Below are 21,679 nucleotides of genomic sequence, written 5' to 3' on the forward strand. Positions count from 1 at the left end.
AGTGATTCTTTTTCAGATTCATTTCCATCATAGTTTATTACAAGATATTGAATATAGTTCCCTGTGCTTTACAGTAGGTCCTTATTGTTTATCTATTTTGTATACAGTACTGTGTATCTGCCAGTAACTTTAAAACAATTTTTGGGAACATGGGAAGACAACTGGAAGCTGCATTTGATTACCTTTGGCCCTACTGGAGACTGTCCCAATCCAACGGGCAACCTTTGGTCAAAAGTCCTCATGACAGTCATCCTGGCATGTTAGAAACTGGCCATTACACTAAGCAGCACAGATTCGGGATGCCATTGTTTCAGAATAAGCACGAGGGATTGGTGACTAGTGTGAAGAAGATGTGTAATTGCACATCAGGGGAGGACGAGACTTGCTTTGAAGAACACAGTGTCAAGGAAGCAGAGAACCAAAGATAATTACTAGTCTTCTTTATTTCATACAAAATGCTTCTCTTGACTCCAACTACATTCTGCCCTTCAGGCAGATTCCATCTTAACTGTAAAGCACTGCAAGCCCTCTGCTTACAGATGCTGAAAAAGTTGTGAATGCTGAGCATCACGTGGCTTGCGTGGGGTACTGCGGCTGGTACCGCTCTGCACACGAAGGACTCTTGAGCTTGCTACGTACAGGAACGCCTGTACATCTGTGAGCTGGCTTTTCTGCTACTCTACCTGGTCTGTCAGTGTCCATTTTTCACAGCTAAATTAAGCCAAAACATTTAAATCATGTCTTACTTCCTGGGAGATAACTGCTCCGCTTTCTGTAAACAGGTATAGCCATACTTAATTTTGTCAAGAACAGTGTTGAGCGCAGCCGGGCACCACCAGGAAGATTCCAGCAACATAAGGTTAATTCATGTCTGGATAATAATAGCTTTTAAGTGAAGTAATATCACTTCTATCCCTTGATAAGGTCCCTCTATACCTAATATGTGAGAATAATTGATTTCATGTAAAAGAATAAAATTATAGCTATAACTTAGTAAAATTAAATGAAAGACCTCGATGTATCATAAGTAGCTTAAACCACCAGAATTATAAATGAGCAACGTGCTCGTTATTCAGACTGCCAGTCTTTTGTTACCTGCGTAACTGACAGTGGCTACCCCACATCTCAGTGTATTCACATCCTGTCTCCTCTTTGCCCACTTTTCCCTGCTGGGCTGTCTCAGTCGTCTGGTGGAATCTTTTGCATTTCACTACCTTCTTGCTGAGCTCATTTTCCTGCTCTCTGCTTTTCCCTTGTATATCCTCCCCCTTTTCCTCTTTATTTTGCAGCTCTCTATTTTGCTCTCCCATTTCCCTTCCACCAGCCCTTTCTCTTTGGCAGCTGCACATACTTTACCAATTTCTTGTCCTCTCCTTCGGTTCTTTGCTCTTTTTTTTTTCTACCCTCACTCATGATTTCTCTCAGGAAACTCTGCTGCTTTTCAAAGGAGAGAAGGAAGTTAAATTCCTTAACAGGTCAGGAATGAAGCCTGTGTCTCTAATACAGTCAGGAGAAGATGCTCATTGGATGAACCAGAGAGCTCCTGCTTTCGGGAAACAAAAACATGCGATGTGACCGGGATTTCTCAAGACTTTATTAGCACCATTTTTTCCCCCAAGAAGTTAGCCTTGATGCCTGAGTTCTATTACTAAAGCTAGTCCTGTGGAAGAAGGCATTCATTACCAGATAGAGGATAAATATTAGCACATTTTTGATAAACTAATATTACACATACAGCAAACTGAAACAACCACACAGTCACATGAGATCAGGGTTTTTAGAATTTAGAGTCGCAAAGTTGCAAATGTTACAAAAATTTAAACAGCATGGTAGGTTGCAAGACTAATTGGGTATCCCCTACCACGGAGGAGGCAATAAAATTAAGGACAGATTCATTTTTTTAATGGGATGGAGAGGAAAGGACAATATGAAGGGAATGAAGAATGACTTGAACACACGTGGTACCCACTTTGTCTCTGGGCAGATGGGGTGCTGGACTAGGTGTGGATAGCTTTGACCTCAGAGACTGTTCACCCACTTGTGAATTTTAGCTACCCAAATCCCAAAAGTCACAGAAAAAGGGGTATGAAGGCTTGAAGTCTTTTATGTATTCATGCAGTCAAATAATTATTATGTTTGTGCTCAGCCCTATTTTTGACAATGAGAACATAGTAATGGACAAAACAAAGTCTCTGCTCTTACGGAGCTTACATTGTAGAGTAGGAGGCAGATAATAAATCCTTAAACCTATGAATGAACCATTACGATTATTACTACTATTGTCATTACTACTACTACTGCTACGCGATTACTAATAATGATAATTAACAGTTAAATAATGCTTACAGAAGATGGCGGAGTAGAAGGACGCTCGCAGGTCACCCTCTCCCACAAATACACCAAGACCCACATCTACAGACCCACTCAGCCAACCAGAGCACCTGTGAAACTCCGACAGAACATCGCCCTCTTCAAAAGATAAAGACGCCAAAAATCTGGTAGGAGAAAAGGAAAAAAGAAAGAACAAAAGGCAAAGCAGCGCGGGACGGGTCCCGCGGGGAGGGAGCGGCAAAGGAGGACTGGCGCTCGCTCGCTGGGTCTCCCCTCTCCAACTGAGAGGCCAGCAGGACGGAGGGGGAGCCTCCGAGGCTCGGATCTGTACAGAGCAGCCCTTGACTAACAGAACTAAGTTAAACGGGCACAGAGCGTCCCCCCGACACCCAGCCTGAGACGAGGGCCGGCAGCGGCGGGCAGGGCCAGGCTGCACAAGCCGGGCAGAGGACGGGGGCGGCTGCACGGAGGCAGCCCCGGGGGACTGCAAGGGGCTGCGCGCCGTGGCTGTGGGTGCACAGGGCAGAACAACCTGGGCCCTCCATAAAACAGCAAGGTTGATGTGCTCTCGGGGGAAGGGTGCACACCCCCATCTCTGAAAACCCGCGGAAAGTTTTCGGGGGGAAGAGAGGCGGGGATCAGGCACAGCCGCCATATCCTCCAGCGCTGATCACCCAGGCGGGGGCGGGGGCGAAACCTGCATCCAAACCAAAGGGCTTAGCAGCCTCAAAGGCCAGACTGAGACTGGCCTGCAGCCCGGGGCAGATATGATCCTTCCATCCTGGTCCGTCAGAGAACTTGCTCCACAAAGACAAACAAGGAGCTGGGTTTTGGCTCGGAGCAGGGACAGGGCTGTGCCTCAGTCTTCCCTGAGCCCACCTGCGGAGCGCCAACCAGGGTGGAGCGCGCAGCCGCACAGAGAGCGGAACTACCGGCGGTGCAGGTAGAGGGAGAGCGGCCCCCCGCCTTTCGGGCAGGAACACAGCCCCTGATCGAGGTGCTGGGAGGGGGCATGACCCGCCCTCCTACCTGGCCAGTCTGCAACATCTGACTGCGGCATCCGGAGGGGCAGCAACCCGCCCGCCCACAGCAGAGAGCTGCATCTGACCCAGTGTTAGGAGGAGGCGCGATCTGCTTGCCGACAGGTGCTGGGAGCAGCACAGAAGAGGGCGCCAACGGAGGGCCTCTGAAAACAGCAAGCTGAACTTCCAAAACAGGAGGAAGACAGAAAGACTTCACATTAAAAGCACACAGACTCCAGGACACCGACAACCCCCCCCCCTTTTTTTTAAATCTGTTTTTACCTGTTCTATTTTCTATTACTCTCTTAATCTTTACTTCTTAATTCTTTTCTATTTCTCTTGGGTTTTGATGTCCTGCTATTGCACAGGTTTCAAATACATCTATTCATCTCCCCCCCCCCTTTTTTTGTAAAGGTTTTAAAAGGACGTCTCAACTCGATTAATACTCTGCTTCAACTCACTCTTCTATTATTCATTATACACTGTTTCAAACCCTCTTTCTCCCTTCTTTTAAAATTCTTTCTCTCTCTCTCTTATTTTTTTTTCTTTTTTTCCTAAGTTCTATTCCTAAATAGGCATCAGATAGATAAAATCCTTAAGGACCAAAATAAACAACTGATACTCCATAAACCACAGTGCCAAAGAGGTATGAGCAAGATGAAGAAGCATAAAAACCTTTCCCAATTAAAAGAACAAGAGAAATCCCCTGAAAGAAAGATCAACGAAATAGACATCGATAGCCTACTAGATCAAGATTTCAAAAAAGGAGTGATCGAATTGCTGAAGGAATTAAAAGAGATAGTGTTTAGAGATATAAAATATGTCAAAAATGAAATTGAAGCTATAAAGAAGAGCCAAGTAGAATGGGTAAACTCATTGTCAGACATGAGGAATGATCTAATAGCTGTGCAAAGCCGACTAGATAATGCAGAGGAATGAATTAGTGATCTAGAAGACAGGGCAATAGAAAGCACCCATTCAGAAGAACTACAAGAGAAGCAAATAAAAAATAATGAAAATAGCATAAGGGACCTATGGGATAATATAAAGCGTCCCAATCTTCGCATAATAGGGGTCCCAGAAGGAGAAGAAAGATCAAAGGGGATTGAAAAGGTTTTTGAAGAAATCATGACTGAAAACTTCCCAAACTTAAAGAAGGAATCAGATATCCAACTACAGGAAGCTCAGAGGGTCCCAAACAGGAAGAACCCAAATAGACCCACACCAAGACATATCATAATCAAGATGGCCAGAGTCAAGGATAAAGAAATGATTCTAAAGGCAGCAAGAGAAAAGCAAAGAGTAAGTTACAAGGGAACTCCCATAAGGCTCTCAGCTGATTTCTCTACACAAACACTACAGGCCAGAAGGGAGTGGCAAGATATATTCAAAGCCCTGAATGAAAAAAAGATGCAGCCTAGGATCCTTTATCCAGCAAGGCTATCCTTGAGGACAGAAGGAGAAATAAAGAGTTTCACAGACAAAAAAAATCTGCAGGAGTTTAGCAACACTAAACCCATGCTAAAAGAAATATTGAAAGGGCTATTCTAAATAGAAAGGCAGCAGGATGCTACAGAAATGAGAAACACACAACTGGAAAGGTGATAACTCATGAATTACAAATAAAGTAAACATGAAATTATAAAAGAAGACATACAAATCACTGAGAGTGGGAGAGGGAGGCAAGGAAATATAGAATATTTTTTTCTTTCTTTTTAAAATTTTTTAACAGTAGGATGGGTTTGAGATCATGTTACTATCAGTTTAATAAAAACAGTTATAGTAATGGGTTGACAGATTTACAAAAAAGGGTAACCACAAGCCAAAAATTTACAAAGGAGTCACAAAAATTAAATAAAATCCATGATAATACAAAGGAAAATTACCAAACCACAAAAGGAAGAAGAAAGGAACAAAGAGGATATACCAATTCAACTGCAAAGATAAGTTCAAAATGGCAATAAACACACATCTATCATTAATTACTGTAAATGTTAATGGACTAAATGCTCCAGTCAAAAGACACAGAGTGGCAGACTGGATAATAAAGCAAGAATCTTCAATATGCTGCATACAAGAGACCCACTTTAGGGAGAAGGACACATATAGATTGAGAGTGAAAGGATGGAAATTCCATGCAAATGGAAAAGCCAAAAAAGCAGGTGTTGCAGTACTGATTTCAGACAAAATAGACTTTAAAACAAAGGCCATAAAGAAAGATAAAGAAGGACATTTTATAATGATTAAAGGAGGGATACAAGATGAGGATATTACACTCATTAATATGTATGTACCCAATATAGGAGCACCTAAGTACATACAAGAATTACTAACAGAGATAAAGGGGGATATTGATGGGAATACAATCATAGTTGGAGATTTTAACACTGCATTAACATCACTAGACAGATCTTCCAGACAGAAAATAAACAAGGCAACAGAGAAATTAAATACTACAATAGAAAAACTAGATTTGGTGGATATTTTCAGAGCATTACACCCCCCAAAAATAGGATATACATTGTTTTCAAGTGCACATGGAACATTTTCCAGGATCGATCATGTACTTGGGCACAAAAGAAACCTCAACAATTTTAAGAAGATAGAAATTATCTCAAGCATCTTTACTGACCACAATGCCATGAAACTGGAAGTCAACAACAGAGAAACAAAGGAGAAAAAAAGGAAAGCATGGAGATTAAACAATATGTTATTGAAAAAACAATGGATCAATGAGGAAATCAAAGCTGAAATTAAAAAATACCTTGAGACAAATGATAATGAAAGCACAACCACTCAAAACCTATGGGACACAGCAAAGGCAGTGCTAAGAGGGAAGCTTATAGCGATACAGGCCTTCCTCAAAAAAGAAGAACAATCTCAAATAAACAATTTAACCCACCACCTGAATGAATTAGAAAAAGAAGAACAAAAAGCCCCAAGAAGCAGCAGAAGGAAGGAAATAATAAAGATCAGAGAGGAATTAAATACAATAGAGATTAACAAGACCATAGAAAAAATCAACCAAACCGAAAGCTGGTTTTTTGAAAAAGTAAATAAAATCGACAAACCTCTGGCCAAACTCACAAAGAAGAAAAAAGAGAGAGCACAAATTAGCAAAATAAGAAAGGAAAATGGAGAAATTACAACAAACAAAATAGAAATACAGAATATCATACGAGAATATTATGAAAAACTATATGGAACCAAACTGGATAACCTAGAGGAGATGCACAAGTTTCTGGAAACATACTGTCCACCAAAACTGAATCAAGAAGAATCTGAGCACTTGAACAATCCGATCACTAGAAAGGAAATAGAAATAGCAATTAAAAACCTCCCTACAAATAAAAGTCCAGGACCGGACGGCTTCACCAGGGAATTCTACCAAACATACAAAGAAGAACTCATACCAGTCCTTCTCAAACTCTTCCAGATGATTGAAAAGGAGGGAATACTCCCAAACTCATTCTATGAAGCCACCATCACCCTGATACCAAAACCAGGCAAAGACACTACAAAAAAAGAGAATTATAGGCCAATATCACTGATGAACATAGACACCAAAATCCTCACCAAAATTTTAGCAAATAGAATCCAACAACACATAAAAAAGATTATACATCATGACCAAGTGGGGTTCATCCCAGGGACACAAGGCTGGTTCAACATACGCAAATCAATCAGTGTAATACATCACATCAACAAGAGAAAGGACAAAAACCACGTGATCATCTCAATCGATGCAGAAAAAGCATTTGATAAAATTCAACACCCATTTATGATAAAAACTCTCGCCAAAGTGGGTATAGAGGGAACATATCTCAACATAATAAAAGCTATATATGACAAACCTACAGCCAGCATAGTACTCAATGGTGAAAAACTCAAAAGCTTCCCACTAAAATCTGGGACAAGACAAGGATGCCCACTATCACCACTCCTATTCAACATAGTCCTGGAAGTCCTAGCCACAGCAGTCAGGCAAGAGAAAGAAACAAAAGGGATCCAAATTGGAAAAGAAGAGGTAAAAGTGTCATTATATGCTGATGACATGTTACTATATATAGAAAACCCTAAAAGGTCCACACAAAAGCTACTAGAGCTGATTGAAGAATTCAGCAAGGTAGCAGGTTACAAAATTAACGTTCAAAAATCAGTTGCATTTCTTTACACTAACGATAAGTCAACAGAAGAAGAAAGTAAAGAAACAATCCCCTTTAAAATAGCACCCAAAGTAATAAAATATCTGGGAATAAATCTAACCAAGAGGTGAAAGAATTATACACAGAAAACTATAAACCATTGATGAAGGAAATTAAAGAAGACTTTAAAAAATGGAAAGATATTCCATGCTCTTGGATTGGAAGAATCAATATTGTTAAAATGGTCACACTGCCGAAGGCAATCTACAGATTTAATGCAATCCCTATCCAATTACCCAGGACATATTTCACAGAACTAGAAAAAATCATAATAAAATTCATATGGAACCATCAAAGACCTAGAATTGCCAAAGCATTACTGAAGAGAAAGAAAGAGGCTGGAGGAATAACTCTCCCAGACTTCAGACAATACTATAGAGCTACAGTCATCAAGACAGCATGGTATTGGTACCAAAACAGACATATAGACCAATGGAACAGAATAGAGAGCCCAGAAATGAACCCATAAACTTTTGGTCAACTCATCTTTGACAAAGGAGGCAAGAATATACAATGGAATAAAGACAGTCTCTTCAGCAAATGGTGTTGGGAAAACTGGACAGCAGCATGTAAAACAATGAAGCTAGAACACTCCCTTACACCATATACAAAAATCAACTCAAAATGGATTAAAGACTTAATCATAAGACAAGATACAATAAACCTCCTAGAGGAAAACACAGGCAAAACAATATCTGACGTACATTTAAAAAATTTTCTCCTAGAAGAAATAAAAGCAAGAATAAACAAATGGGACCTAATGAAACTTACAAGCTTCTGCACAGCAAAGGAAACCAGAAATAAAACAAGAAGAAAACCTACGGAATGGGAGAAATTTTTGCAAGTGAAACCAACAAAGGCTTGATCTCCAGAATATATAAGCAGCTCATAAGACTCAATAAGAAAAAAATAAACAACCCAATCCAAAAATGGGCAGAAGACCTAAACAAGCAATTCTCCAAGGAAGACACACAAATGATCAAAAAGCACATGAAAAAATGCTCAATATCACTAATTATCAGAGAAATGCAAATCAAAAGTACAATGAGGTATCACCTCACACCAGTCAGAATGGCCGTCATTCAAAAATCCACAAATGACAAATGCTGGAGAGGCTGTGGAGAAAGGGGAACCCTCCTACACTGCTGGTGGGAATGCAGTTTGGTGCAGCCACTATGGAAAACAGTGTGGAGATTCCTCAAAAGACTAGGAATCGACTTACCATATGACCCAGGAATCCCACTCCTGGGCTTGTATCCAGAAGGAAATCTACTTCAGGATGACACCTGCACCCCAATGTTCATAGCAGCACTATTTACAATAGCCAAAACATGGAAACAGCCTAAATGTCCATCAACAGGTGACTGGATAAAGAAGAGGTGGTATATTTATACAATGGAATACTACTCAGCCATAAAAACCGACAACATAATGCCATTTGCAGCAACATGGATGCTCCTGGAGAATGTCATTCTAAGTGAAGTAAGCCAGAAAGAGAAAGAAAAATACCATATGAGATCGCTCATATGTGGAATCTAAAAAACAAAAACAAAAACAAACAAACAAACAAAAACAAAGCGTAAATAAAGGACAGAAATAGACTCACAGACAGAGAATACAGACTTGTGGTTACCAGGGGGTGGAGGGTGGGAAGGGATAGACTGGGATTTCAAAATTGTAGAATAGACTACACTGTATAGCACAGGGAAATATACACAAAATGTTATGATAACTCACAGAGAAAAAAATGTGACAGTGTGTATATGTCCATGAATAACTGAAAAATTGTGCTGAACATTGGAATTTGACACAACATTGTAAAATGGTTATAAATCAATAAAAAATGTTAAAAAAAAATAATGCTTACAGTTGACCGAGTATTGTGATTCTTTTATATACATTAACTCTGTTAATTACTCATGACTCTCTTCTAAGGTAGGTACTGCAATAATTCCCATTTGTGCAGATGAAGCACAGATAGGTTAAGAATCTTGCTCATGATCACTTGGCTATAAATGGATGACTAAATGTGCTGTCAGTGATAATTATGAATAAAAATAAAAGTCAATGCCTGGCACCTCCAGATCTGGCCAATGGAAGTAATAGAATGGAGAGAGAGTGAAATCTGAGGTTTGGGTCAGTGTGCTACATGCGAGCTCTGTGACTTTAGGCAAGTAATGTTGTCTATTTGGGGCTTCAGATTTCTCATCTGTTAAACGAGGATAATGAAACCTAGCTGGTGGGGTTTCTGTAAGCATAAAATAAGACTAAATTGTATGATGATTGTAAAGGACTGAACACAGGCCCGGCATATGATATATGCATAAAAATTAAACCGCAGGCCTCGAAGCTTAGCAACGGCAAAAACAAAGCGAGGAGGAGACAGATTACTTGTGGTTGAATGTTTCCGGGATGGGAAATAATTGTTTCCTTAAGGATTCACTAACTCAGAAGGCTGGGAAGGAATAGCAGAGTCTTAGACCTTTTGGAGGGAAGTGGACTCTTTCAAGGAATGGCCATTTCTGGCAGAAGTATGAGGGTAAGGGGCTCCCTGAGGTGCTTGGGCTGGCTGGGACAGAGCATCTGAGCAGGGAGAGAAGCCGGGCCATGGGGGGACCATGGGACTTCACACACCACCAAGGGACCACACAGCCCCTCCTAAAACACAGGCTGAAAGAAAAAAGGGCTGGAACAGCCTGGAGCCCTGTTATTGAAAGACATCTCAACTGGCAATGCAGAGGTGGCTCTTTGTACAGATCTAACAGGAGCACTTGGCCTGAAGCAATGACGTCTGTTTTCATTACTTTAGACGACCTCATAATCCTCCCTTTTGCTTTTCCCAGTCTTACTCTGTTTGGCAGGAACCTAGATGGTATTTCCCCTTACTGCAAAATGAAAAGAAAACTTTCAGTTGTCACTACGTGCTCCTCGGTTGTTTTCTCCTTCCTGTAATCATGACCTTTGCTTATCAAACAATTCTGTGTCTTTATTACTGGTCCGAGATATGGCCAAGTTCATTCAAAGTATATCATTGAGAGAGGTGTTATTTTTGGTTGGTTAGTTGGTATCCTGAAAAAATGTAGGCCTTGTGATCCCAGAGTGATTTTCTTGGTCAATCAAAAAGATTTCGGGAACCATGACCTCTGCCCAAGGTCAAAATAAAAACTGTTTCTTTAGTTCTGGTGTTAGGATGCACATTAGCATTGCAGTCAATACTCATGGTTTGAAAGTGAAGATAAATGTATTTTATCCTGGGTTTTGCCAATATTATCTTCTAACATTTTTGGAAATCCATTTAGCCTGTTTATGACATCCTTTTTTTGGTGGTAAAGGGGGATTATAAAGGTTAATAAGATTAGTGTGTTAGATTGTAATGTGGCTTCAACAGGATTTGCCTCGTATTGGGACAGTCGATCAAGAGAGAATAACTTACTGCAGTAACTTCATGGGGGCAGGAGGCACGGAGAGTACAATGTAAACTTTGTTATATTATAAAACATGAAGTTTAACCCATGTAATATCCTTAATGAGAAATTTATTTAAAAAATAAGCTTCCTCTTTCAGGCCACTTGATTTTATTTAGCGCATTTGAGACGTATACTAAGTGGAAAGTGCTGGGGGAGAGTTCTCACATATTTGTCATTGTCAGTATTAACATGCTTCAATTAAAATGACTAAGTACATACATGTGACCCTCTGAACACTTAAAAAATGCTTGCTGGTGGCACGTATCAGTGAAATCAACCTTGATCTCGTCTCTTTGGTCTACCAGATACCCTGTGGCCACCTTTGAGCCTTTCTAAGTGAGTCAGAGCTGGAGTTCCCAATTGCTTCTTCGCCTCTACTTTTTAAATTATAAAATAAATTTATTTATTTATATTTATTTATTTCCAGCTTTGGTCTCCATATATTCTCTTTTTTAAATTTTTATTTTATTTTTTTTTAGTGGAGGTACTGGGGATTGAACATGGGACCTTATGCACGCTAAGCACGCACTCTACCGCTGAGCTATACCCATCCCCCTCCATATATTCTCTTGATTCAAATGCCTGACCCTTTTTGGTTAAATTTTCTGAGACAGATTGCCTGGAATGAATAATTGTCACCACTGCAAATTCAAGTTGTATTCATTCATGTTTGTTCTCACCTGTCGGCCTAGGTATGCGTAAGCCTATTAATAGTCATCCCCAGTGTGAGGGATTAACCCTCACCTCCTTTATTTGAAATTCCCTGTTCTTTGATTGTGAAGCCATGTTGACATATTTGACACTGATGGAGAATCAGCGTTTGATAGAGTGTTTTGATTCATTCAGCTCAGTTACAATAAGAGACTCAAAATGGCGACCACACAAAAAGAACAAGATGGAAAAAAAAAAGGCTTCAGGGAAATCAGCTTATAAACCTGAAAAAGTGCTTTGAGTGAGTTTGTATTTCTTTAGAAATACACACATTAGTAGCTCTAGACTGGATTGATGGACTTGTAGGCAACATCTGAGCAAAAATGACTGCCTTTTCAGTATGTATAAACTCAGTCTCATGTTAACTTTTCAAATTTTTTTTCTGCTGAGTATCTCGCAAGTCAAAAACATCATTTTCTATCAAAAAAAACTTTAAATATTAAGAAGAATATGTCTTCACAGGACAGGATAATATGTATGTGAATATTTGACAAGCAGGTTTTTCTCTTTGAAACTGTCACATAAGAAACACTGAGAAAAAAAAACAACAACACTGTGGTTTGGTGGGTTCACCTCAGCCATAAATTACTTTGGCACCTGGGATGGTGGGCTCTGAATACATAATTGTTGAGTTAATGAAAGAAGGTAGTGACCAGGAAGAAAATCCACAAAATGTTTTGAGCTTTTGGTATTTAAAAAACAGTGATACTCCATTTGTTTTTCTTTTTTCCCCAAGTTTATTAGAGCCCACTCTCCATAATATTGGTGTTACCTAAGCTGACCGCCTCTCTCCCCACCAAGGCCAAGAGCGGGCAATGGAAGGGATGGTGGCGATGCCCACAGCTCAGTGGACGTCCCTAGTCTCTACTTCTTGCCCTGTGTTCTAAGTGCTCCTGCTCTGGCCTGGAATACCTGGTTTCTCCTCTGTTGTCTCATGTCCAGCCACTGCTGTCCACCAGGTTTTAAATTGATGTCTCAGCTTTGAATTTTTCCTCTGATCACCACAAACTATACACTGTGGAGTTGCCCTTTCCCACCCCTGTGCCTTATCCAAGCCTGAGGCCTCAGCGCACTGGGTATCCCCTCATGGAAGGGATGTTTGAACTTCAGTCTCTGAGTCTCTTTCTAACCACTCCCAAGTCTGTGATAGCGCTGCTTCTCTGGTAGGGTACTATTTGGGAGGCTTAAGATAAAGCCATAAGCAAACTGACTAAGTTCCCTGCTGCCGTGGAACTTAAATTCTGGAGTGGAAATAGACAATGCACAAGTAAATATATACGGTCAAAAAGATAAGAGCAATGCAGAAACATAAAGTGTGGTAAGAGAATGAAGAGTGTTTAGATGGAGTCATCAGAACAGTCTTCCCTTAGAAGGTGACATTTGACCAAAGGTCTGAATGCAGTGAAGAATAAGCCATGCATGTAATTGGTTTCTTTTGTAGAAAAATGCAGGTGCAAAGGCCCTGAGGCCAAAGTGTACCTGGAACGATGATATTACCTATTAAATACAATTATTGTGAGGTTAAATGAATTAATTCATTTAAGAACTTTACATAGAACCTGTCTATAAATATTTCTTGATAAATGCTAGTTGTTAGGATTATAAGACTGCTTCCTATATTCTGGCCCAGCTAGTTCAGTTCCCCCACCTGACCTAGGCCACCCTGATGTTTGGGGACACTGCCACCTACTGCTTCTTGCTGGTAAAACAGATGTGGGTAACACATTGAGAAGCTGGTGCTGTGTCTTAGCCATCCAACTCTAAATCAACTCTGCCTTCTGTTTTATGTGAGATTTCTGTCACCACTACAGCCTCTGTCACCTGCCAAGCCCCAGCCCTCTCTTCACCACAGCTCCAGGGATCCAGGGCCACTGTTCATCTCGTAAGGAGATGTCTTTGGACACAGAAGATCACTCCCAACACAGGCTTCCCTGGAGCTGGTGTTTTTTGTCAAATGGCTACCTCCCTCTTTCAGCTTAAGAAGTCCCACAGAAAAATTAAGGCATGAAAATTATGGTGGAATTTATTAGGCTACCCACCTGCTCAATGCAGGGTCTGGTGGTCTTATGAAAGAAAAATGAATGAGCTCCCACAGAGCTCCCACTGCCTCAGAGCACTCACCATTTGGGGTTTGCACCTGCTCCCACAGACTCATGACCTTCTGCAATAGTTCTGTTGAATGGTTTGTGAATTGTCATTTTTAGAAAATTATACTTCTGGGTGCCTATGGTCTTGTCCATGTTTGGAAAAGTGACAAGTGGAAAATGGCCTTCTAGTCATGTCTTGGTCTGGCTGTGCACACAGTGGTGCCATTTAGGGTCTGGGGATGTAAGAGCCTGGCTACCTATAGCACTTGCTTAAGGAGAACATCTTATGTGACCTTCTGTTCCAAGGCCCTTACAGAATCCGCTAAGTGATATTTCATCATCAATAACATCAGCTGTAACAGATATTAATCGTGAGCCTCTTCAGAGCTAGATGTTATGCAAAGACTTTTCATTTGTTATCTCATTTCAACCTCACAAAAGTCCTGTGTAACCCAGGTACTCCGTACATCAGCAGATTATAAGATCACACCTCCCAGAAATACCCAAATCACAACAATCCAGGTCTCTATTCCTTGTCACTCTCAGATGTCCAGCATCTTTACCAGTTTGTTTTCCATGAATTTCTTCAAACTCGAGGAACTTCTTCCCATCCCCAAACCTGCCTCTCTCTGCCATGTTGGTCTGGGTCTGGGCCACTCCTGGGCTTTTTCTGAACTCCTTTTCCTGCCCCAAGACTTGTCTCACTCAGGCAGCAGCTGCTGTCCTCCCTGGCACAGGGTTGTCTCAAGTGGAGGAGGCTCAGATGGGTCCCCTGTTTCCCTTCTGTGATAGGGAAGGTTGACCTGTAACGTTTTAGCGAGACTTGTGGCCGGTATGGGGAATAGACTGGAATAGCCCACAGAGGACTTAAAACTGGTTACTAGATATAACTGCTTTCAGAGTCCTTGGACTCGAGCCCCTCTGAGGCCCCTTCTGAGGCCCAAGCCCCCACCGTGTACTGATCTTCCAGCCCCTTCTCTCCCGCCATGTTGCAGAGGCTAGCCCGTGTTGACAATGAGACTTCCTTGCAAATGTGTCTTGTACTCTGACTCCAAACTTTTTTCTTCTTCAGTTCTAAACAATTATTTTGTATTATCTAAAACCTAATCCTTGGGCTTTTGTTTACCTACCCCCAGGGCCTTTCTCTAAGCACCCCTTGCCACACACACACACACACACACACACACACACACACACACGGGCAATGTATAAAAACACAACAAAACAACATCAGGATATTGGCTGATTTCTGAGTGACTTCCTGTTCCTCACATTTGAGATACACACAGAGATGTCCAAATTCAGCCTCAGCCTATCCAGCACAGCCCCTCACAGACATGAGGCTAAGATGTGCTGCGGTACCCTCCCTGACACCAGCCAGTCTCTGCTCCCAGCCTCCACCATGCATGTTATTCCTCGTGAATTCTCACCAGCGTCCTATGGTATAGGTGTTATTAGTGTGCCTTTTGCCATTTACTAAGCTCAAAAATGGATGAGATTGGAACAATTATTAGGTTCACATAACAAAGAAACTCGGGTTTAGAAAGTTTAAATAACTGGCCAAAGGTGGTAGGCACCTGTGCACAGAGCACACACTGTCTACTACACATTCCCTCATCCAGGGCTACTTACAACCCTTATGAGCTCCTTAGTCATGTCATTAATTACCACTGTGTCTAGTTTGCTTTCTAGCTTAGGGGTGGGCTGTTTAGCTGTGTAAGCGTCAGTCTCCAGGTCTATACCTACAGACTAGTCACTAAATAAAGGCAAAAACCATATTTTCAAAGCATGCCACCACTGATTTATCACTCATGGACAGCACAGCGCTCACCCCTCAACCTTGGGTTCTCTACAAAGACCTTCCTTGACTGCTCCATCCACGGAGACCGTCCTTGTCTGCACTTCCATAAGCACTCCTTTTTATTTTTCTTAAACTACATAACATGGTGTTCTATTGTTTATTACAAAAGATTTTTGTTAATCACTACATATCATCTTACTTTGCTCTTCTGTGCTTTTAAAAACATTATTGTATTATTTAATTATTTTATTTTGGTGAGGGGAGGTAATTAGGTTTATTTTTAGAGGCGGTACTGGGGATTGAACCCAAGACCTCATGCATGCTAAGCATGCACTCTACCACTGAGCTATACCCTCCCCCTCCCATGTTTTTTGTTTCTATATGTGTTGGACTTGCCTTCCACATAAAATTAGAACTCCCTTGAAGGTAAGGACCATTCCTTAAACTTTTTTTATGTTTTCTCCAAAGAATTTACTCTTCTGCTAAGTTCATAGAAAATGCTAAATGAATATTGGCTTGCTCTATTGTTGACAAGAATTAACCAAAAAAGAATAAACTGGTATACATAATTTGATGATGTCCCTTAAAATGTATGTTTTGAATTATTTTTCATAGGAACAAAATTTATAAGTAGTACAAATTGTCAGTAGTAATTCTAGAAGCAAGTAGTAAAGCCTTTTTATCTTTATTTTAAAAATTTTTAAGAGATGACTCTCATAGTTCATAGATAAATGGTGAAAAAGGAAACATACATATATGGTTTTTAATAACTTGAAAAAAGAGTTAAAATAGTTTCTTAGGGCTTCTAAGTAACAATTTTCACACATTCATTGTTAGGTAGTCTCAGTTCAGCATTTTCTAAAGTGTCTCTAGATGTCTTAACCATCCACTTATGTAAATACATTAAAACCATGAGCCTTGCAATTATATATAAAAAACAAAAAAAGGAGGAGAGTGTTTTGGTTTGATTTTGATGGCAATTGTTTGATGAAAGCAAATGCCAACACCTCCTTTTGAAGCATTTCAGTGGAAGGAAGTTCCTTTTAACAGATATTTAATGAAATCCTGAATAAAATGCTCAACTGTTTTACTACTTGCTTTGTGAACGGCATTTCTCCTTCTGCCTTTTTGGGAAACTGCTGCTTTCTGATGATAAATGATCTATATTTTGTCTTGCTTTCTAATGCTTCCGGAGTTTAATGTTACGGAAAAGTTAAACCTACCTCAGGAACATTAACATATAAAGCCAAAGATGATCTTGCCATGGGCCATGGCTATGCCCTCAAATAATATAAATCCGATCAAAATCAGATTCTGAAGTAGACGGCATTCCCTGGAAAGTTTGCATTTCTTTCCTATTTTCTTAAAATCCTCGGGAAGTTATTTACGTAAAGCGCCCACCGTCTTCCAAACACATCAGCCTTTCGAAAAGCTTTATTTAAATACCTCTGCCAAATGAAAGGCTCCTTTTCATGCCATTTCAAGCCCTGAAGTACCAAAAGGGTAAATAACTTGAAGTCTCACTTTTGACTGACTTGACTTTGAAAGAGGCACAGGCTGCATAAACAGCCACTCCGCCGCCAGACGCCTCTCTAAACAGTCGCCTTCGTGATCTGCTAACATCGGTAACAATGATAAACACCTTAATTCGCTGGATTAATGAGCTGGAGCCAATAGAAAAGGACAAAAACCCATAACTTTTCCCCAAACTTAGTTAAATGTCAAGGTTTTTAAAGGCCTAGTTAGCAAGTATATTAGATGAGATATGTCAGCTTCCCAATTTACGACTCTGACTTGTCTCTTGTGATTCCTTATAGCCTCTAGCCATTCTCCTCTTACCTGAGGCATTCTCTGGCAAAAACCTGATGCTTCCAGTCATTCTGCATTCTTGTGTTTCTTCAAAAATAATTGGACAGGCACCTTTCCATAAACAATCATCATTAGTTATCTATGGAACACAGATAACGGCTACCACACAAATAAGTTTCAGTGGAACGTCTTGAGCCAAAGAGGAGTAATTTGGCCTGTGTGTTACAGATGTGATTGACAGAGAGTTAATGCACTTAGCACTTTTCCAGGAGGCTCTGAGTATCAGCTCCTTGATGCTCAGAAAGTCCTGCTCCCAGAAAAGTGACATAGCCATTGACCATTGAGTTTGTTGCTATTGGATAACCAGTTCCGTTTCCAGACTCAATGATTAAAGTCATTATAGGAACTGTCAGCAGGGGGGAAGATATGGAAACTGTCACAAGCAGCAACTGTCTGAAATGTTAAAGATTCCCACAATGTTTAACAGTTTTAAAGCAGGAAATTTGGACCTAATGAAGATCAACCTCAATTATAAAGCCGCAAGCTTCAAATATTTTCTGCTAGGTTGATTAACTCCACAGCCCTCTTTTTTTTTTTTTTTTTTTTATTTTTAACCTCCTTGGGAAAATTCTGAAAAAAATCAACTCTCGTATTTATGGCTATGAAGAAAGTTTACAGCAAAAATGAATTAATATCTTTTAAAAATCTGTTATTTGAAGGATGCATATTCTACAGAAGAGACTGAGGAAATAAAAGTTTAAACTGAGTGAAATAGTAGCACATAATTTGAAAGATGTGAGTAATTATTTTTATATTCAAGGACCATTGTAACTTTAATATTTGATAGAACACAATATTTCCAATCCAACAATGAGCCTAGCCATGTTTATAAGTTGCTAGCAGTTTTTATTCTAGTGCTAAAAATAAAAATTCCCGACTTAAAATTAGAATTTGTTATTGTTTTATAATTTTCTATAGAGAGCATTGGCCATACAGATGATTAAAATGATTTCTAAGTTAAACATGTTTTTGAAATTAATTAATTAAAAAAAGATTTATATATATATACACATAGATAGATAGATAGATTTAAAAAACAAACAAGTTTGTTCTGTGTAGTACAGGGAACTATATTCAGTATCTTGTAATAACCTTTAATGAAAAAGAATATGAAAATGAATATATGTATATGCATGATGGACATTGTGCTGTACATCAGAAATTGACACATGGTAACTGACTGTACAATTTAAAAAAGATCTAAGTACATGAGTGTTGATTAACACTATCAGATTATCAATGACTACGTTAGCTCATTTTGTACTATGTTTAAAAACAAATGGCAAGTCTGAAAAACTGTTTCAGACACAAGGAACTGTGAAGACATGAAGACTGATTGTAATGATACATGCTGAATAGGATCCCAGAATAGAAAAGAACATTGGGAGAAATTAGTGAAATCTGAACAAAACGTAGACCTTAGTTAACCAATATTGGTACCTTAGTTGTGACAAATGTGTAATAGCAATTAGGGTAAGCTAAGGAACATATTATACTAAAAAATGATTTGTTGTTTACCTGAAATTCAAATTTAACTGGCTGTCTTGTACTTTATGAGCTAAATCTGGCAACTCGGATAGTAATATAACATGTTCATGACAGAAGAAACCGGGTGAGGCGTATACAGGGACTTTTGGTAATATCTTTGCAACTTTTCTGTAAATCTAAAATTATTCTAAAATAAAAAGAGTACTTACATTTTTTAAAAAGCAGTGAGAATCTTGTAGTGGCTCACAGTGAAAGAGAATGTGACAATGAATGTATGTATGTTCATGTATAACTGAAAAATTATGCTCTACACTGGAATTTGACACAATATTGTAAAACGACTATAACTCAATAAAAAATGTTTTAAAAAAACAGTGAGAAAACATATGGCAATGAAATGCATTTTGCTTTATTATTTTAGTCAAAGCAGTTTACATACCTAAGATTAAAATCTGACATCAGCCATAACTTTAATTTTTTTCAATGTATAAACAAGTTTGCCCTTGAAAAATGCATGTTTTAACCCCATTTGTCAGTAAAGGAGTGCCTAATACAATAATCCTAACAGTAATATTCTTCTATTTATTTTTCTTTCCTCACCTGCTATGCCCAGGTTTTGACATTAAGAATATTGTGTTTGATATTTTCTGCATTAAAAACCACTTTAGGCTTTGGTTCCATTTTACTCCCAGTCAGAAAGATCAGAAAAAGCTCAAGTCACACAGTGAGAAACTTTATCCACTGAATGAGACATTATCCATTCCACCAGACTGCAAATCAAAGAGTATCTCTTAGGCTGCTTAAAAATTCATTTTAAAATCTAATCCTGATTGTACTTTTATGGTAATTTCATACCATCAATCATCCTTTTACCTTTAGTCTCTGGGTCCACTGCTCTCCCCATAGATCTCATTCACTCTACCTCATTATAATTCTTTAGGTGAGAAAACAGGGGAAGAAACCTTAACAGAAAATGAGGGAAAGATGTAAATTTCTTGAGAAAAGTCAGGTTCACTAAGAAGCTGAGCTAATGATACGTTCTGATCTTCCCTCTTTTTTGTAATTAAAAGATGGGAGGAAAAACCGACCCCAAAAAGGCAAAAAACATGTCTCCCATGCAAAGAACATATTTGTAACCCGCATTCGATCTTACTAATATACCTTAGAGTTTCAAGCTGTCCACATCCTGACTTGTTTCTGCCATTTGACGTGAACAAAAGAAATACTCTTGAAACTCTTGAGAACTTCTCTTTCATTGTGTGATGTTTGCCTGACCTTCACTGGGGCTGCCTCCTTTCTAATTCTGTTTTTAGTAAACGGAATGATCAGAGTGTAGAATGAGCAGCAGGCAGCTATGACCCACAGAGAGCGGGTCCCTCCCTAGGTATAGAGGTTCAACTTAGAGTTATGGGAAATCAATAATATAACTTTGGTTATTATTCTCCATTTGGCAATGTATATACGCTTGCTCCAGCTAACAATTAATCACTGGAAGGGAATAGCGCAGGGCTGTGTTATCAGCCAGAAAGCACTCGTGGCAAGTGCAATGATTTCTAACATCTAGTTTAAATCGAGCATTCATTCAGCCTTTTCAGCATGATTCAATTTTACTAACAATATGTGCTATATTTTTGCGCCATTGATTTGAATGCTGACTCCGGTGTAAAGCATATTTCTTAGAGCAACAAGAAATGTAATAGGTAATAAACTCAGCAGTGAGCTCAGCCTCGGTACATTTAGATCGGAATTAAAAAAAAAAAAAAAAGGCTATTAACCACAAGGGAAGCGACTGATTTCTCTGAAGCCCCAAGTCCAGCTGCACCATCATTTTCTAATGCCTTTAACAAAATGTTGCCATAAACCACAGAATGCCAATAATAGCAATAATCCCTCCAGAATGGGTTGTTACCAGCAGTTAGTGACCAGTTTCTTAGTTAATGGCCTGAGGGGAAAGGCTTTAAGAAAGCTGTATTCACTATTTCCTCTCAGGCAATTTAACTGGATGCATTAAACTGCATTTTCATTGGGATTTCAAAATGTTTGTGCTCTGACAAGGCGCTCATTTTAAGGTCTTTTGATTAAATCTCCATCTCCACAGTCTCAGGAAGAGCAAAGAAGCAACCCATGGAAGTGTGGGAGCGGGGTAACTTTAACAGTCTCTTAATAACGTTAAGTGACAGTCTGAAATACATAAACGTAGATTGCCGCTATCACGCGGAAGTTCTTTGTTCTGATTTAACGCTCTCCGGTCCGTCATTGATGAGCTGTAAGTGAGCCCTCTGTTCATTCATTTCTTCATACAGATGATAATCCCGCTGCTGTCTTTGTGGGGGCGATTTTGAGGATCAAAGGCGATTCTGTTTGTGAAAGAGATGGGAAACCACGGGATGGTGCTGGGTACCAGAGGCTGCCCGCCCGCCGCAGCCTCCTTCATCAATAGTAACCAGGTGTGCTTGGCTTAGCTAACTGGTTAATCCTCACATCTGCCCAGAGGGTTAAATCTTAACTCCCTGTTGCAAGGGCAACAGAGAATGGGAGTGGGGAGGTGACCACGGAAATGAGGTTTCTGTAACTGCTGCTAGAGTTAAGAGTCTAAACCCACTCAAATTTAAATTGAGAAGTCAAGATTTAAGGGATTCAATTCTTATTTTCGAGCTTACGAAACATCAGCCCCACTTCTTTTGAAAATGTAAACTTT

The 21,679-nt window shown here is 39.7% G+C and overlaps 1 protein-coding gene across 1 annotated transcript in view; it reads left to right on the forward strand.

The window, feature by feature from the left end:
* TTC29 (tetratricopeptide repeat domain 29) overlaps positions 1-21,679 on the forward strand; it is a 723,881-nt gene that overhangs the window by 455,386 nt on the left and 246,816 nt on the right. The window lies entirely within an intron of this gene.

This window comes from Camelus bactrianus, chromosome 2 (assembly GCF_048773025.1).
Source record: "Camelus bactrianus isolate YW-2024 breed Bactrian camel chromosome 2, ASM4877302v1, whole genome shotgun sequence".
Taxonomy (NCBI): Eukaryota; Metazoa; Chordata; class Mammalia; order Artiodactyla; family Camelidae; genus Camelus; species Camelus bactrianus.